The sequence below is a fragment of the Solanum tuberosum genome, unplaced genomic scaffold (assembly GCF_000226075.1).
Source record: "Solanum tuberosum cultivar DM 1-3 516 R44 unplaced genomic scaffold, SolTub_3.0 scf00159, whole genome shotgun sequence".
Lineage (NCBI taxonomy): Eukaryota > Viridiplantae > Streptophyta > Magnoliopsida > Solanales > Solanaceae > Solanum > Solanum tuberosum.
Window position 1 is genome coordinate 236,678 of NW_006239089.1, and position 2,709 is coordinate 239,386.

Sequence of the window (2,709 nt, forward strand, 5' to 3'; positions counted from 1 at the left end):
TTACAGAAATCCCACCTTTTAGTTTACTTATTACCATTATCCCCTATAAGTTTTACAAATTTCCAAAATCCCTAATTTTCGCGCATCAGATTAGTGTATCTCGCGCATCAGATTAATGTATCAACGCTTATATTATTGTATCCGTTTGAGGGATTTCTGTAATTATAAACTTTTAAGGGATAGATTGTAATTTTGCCTTAAAAGTATGTGATTTCTGTAATTTGCCCAACAATTATTCTCTCCCCTTTATCTTATGCAAAGTCTATTCTACCCTTGTCATTTTTAAATCTTTGTATTATAGAGTTTTATTAAGTACATTAACTTTATAAGTAGAATAATTCTTTTATAAGTTTGTTGTAAAATCTAATGTTATTTCTTTATGTTGTTAGTTTGATAATACTTATATTAAGTACGTATGTATGATTGTATAATGTATTATGTGCGTGCATATTTAATTTTGGCATAAAATTAGATGGAGTGTATCTCATGTTAATTGTCATGTAGAACGTGCGTGTTTACTTGTTCAACTTTATATATAATTTTAAGTGTCTACTTGTATACGCCTAAATTTGAAGGGCGTAGATGATAGCTGAAGCCAAGTAAAAAGGACAAATTTATGTGATTATGCGTACCTCTTATTCTCTATTATCTATGTAGATAAATGAATTTTCATTGTCATTAATGAAATATTTTCCAAATTATAATTTAAAATCTATTTACAATATATAGATAATCTTTTTAAAAAAATGTTATGAAATTTATTTTTATTTTTATTAATTATTTTTTGTTACTTGCATCATATTGTAGATTCTGTTGAAACTAATAACTTTATTTTTTAAATTTTGTTCATTTGTTTTATTATAGAACGACATTATATTATATATTCAATCAATATTTTCTCTCTTTTTTTTTGGACGAAATTCATATTTTTTATAGAAAATTTGTTATATAGATTAAAATATAAAAGTATTATGATTTTAAAAAGAGTACTAAAAAAATAAAGGTTGATAACGTAAAGGTAGAATAAATATTTTAAAAAGTCAATTAGGAAAATGGGGAGAATAATTATTTTCTCAAAATTAAGGGGGAGTTTGATTTTCAAAATAAAGTTTAGGAGTAAAAATGATCTTCATCTATATATATATATAGTTGTACATACATGTGAGAGAGCATAGACTCATGTCCTCAAAATCTTATAACTCTTTAGTACAACTTATAAAACCTATGAAAGTTATACTATTTTCTGTCTTTAATTATTATTATTATTTTAACTCCTGTCTAATAGCTCCATTTCTTTTTTACTCTTTTAATAATTTGAACTCATAATTTTAGATTGGCAGTGCAGGGTTTTTACTAATTTTCGTCTAATCAATATGTGCTTTTGGAACTTATTCTTATGTATTACTTTATATATGATGTCCAAATCAAACAAAAATGGGTGGTATAACTCTGTCATCAACAAGATTTGAACGGATGGAAAATAAGAATTTTCTTTTCCCTTTGTCTTTCAGTATATTATATTCTTTAAGAAAATTATAGACTTGATGAATGTTTGATTTGTTCTCTTCGTTCTTTTTTCTTTAGTGAAATGTCAACATATTTAAATCATTCTATTTTTTTGAATTTTATATCTAAATTATTGAGAATGTGAGTTTCATACCTAAAATATCACTATTCACTCATTAGTCATATGTTTGAGAAACACACATCAGTGATGTGTGTTATACACTTGCTCTTTTATTTATTTTTAAAAACTTGTCATATGTCATTTAACATGGATAAAACATTCCACCTTTACAAAAATTAAATAAACTATTAATATTAGTTAAAAGTTAAAAATTAAGTATCACTATTTCAAAAAATAAATAATTAAAAACATTTTTCATATTTCATTTTTTTTAAAACAAAAATGCTTAAAAATTTGATATACACTTTTGAACACCCAATATACAATATTTTATATCATTATAAGAGATATTTATACACTATAATAATATACAATATTATACATTAATATACAAAAACACACTTCGTCCTCTTCCTTTTATTCAAGCATCAAATCCATTCAAAAACACCTCAAAAATTGCATCAAATCACCCAACAATTTATATTTGGACCCCTCAATACGTAATCGATCTTTTGCAACAATCTCACTCGAAATGGAGCTTATTTGCGAAAAATTAATTTTTAAATTTTGAAGCTTCGAGCTTCAACTGTGGTTGTCTATGACTTCAACTACGTCAATAGTACTTCATAGTAACTCTATTAACAGAAATACTATGTAACACCCCAGAAAATTTTTGAGCTAAGACTTGAACCATCCTTCGTTGTGAGTAGGATTTTACCGAGGAATTAAAATTTCTTAAGTGATAGTTCACTAGATGTAGCACCTTGAGTTCGAAAAAGAACTAAATTGGAAATAGCAAAATCTGAAATTTTGCAAGTTATGCTAAGTTATGAGTTTTGGGTCAACTTGAAATGATCATAACTCCTAGCACAGGATGAGTTAGATGTGCTACAAGATACCGTAGAAAATACCTTTGAATTATCTTTCCAACGCCTCCGAGTTTACTACGTTTCGAGGTCGGATGAGTGAGATATGACCTTTTGAAGTTAGGATATCCAATTAAGAAAAGTTAGCCGGAAATAGTGAGGGGTATTTTGGTCGTTTCCTTACCCAATCAAATTTAATTCATTTTTTGTAAGGTT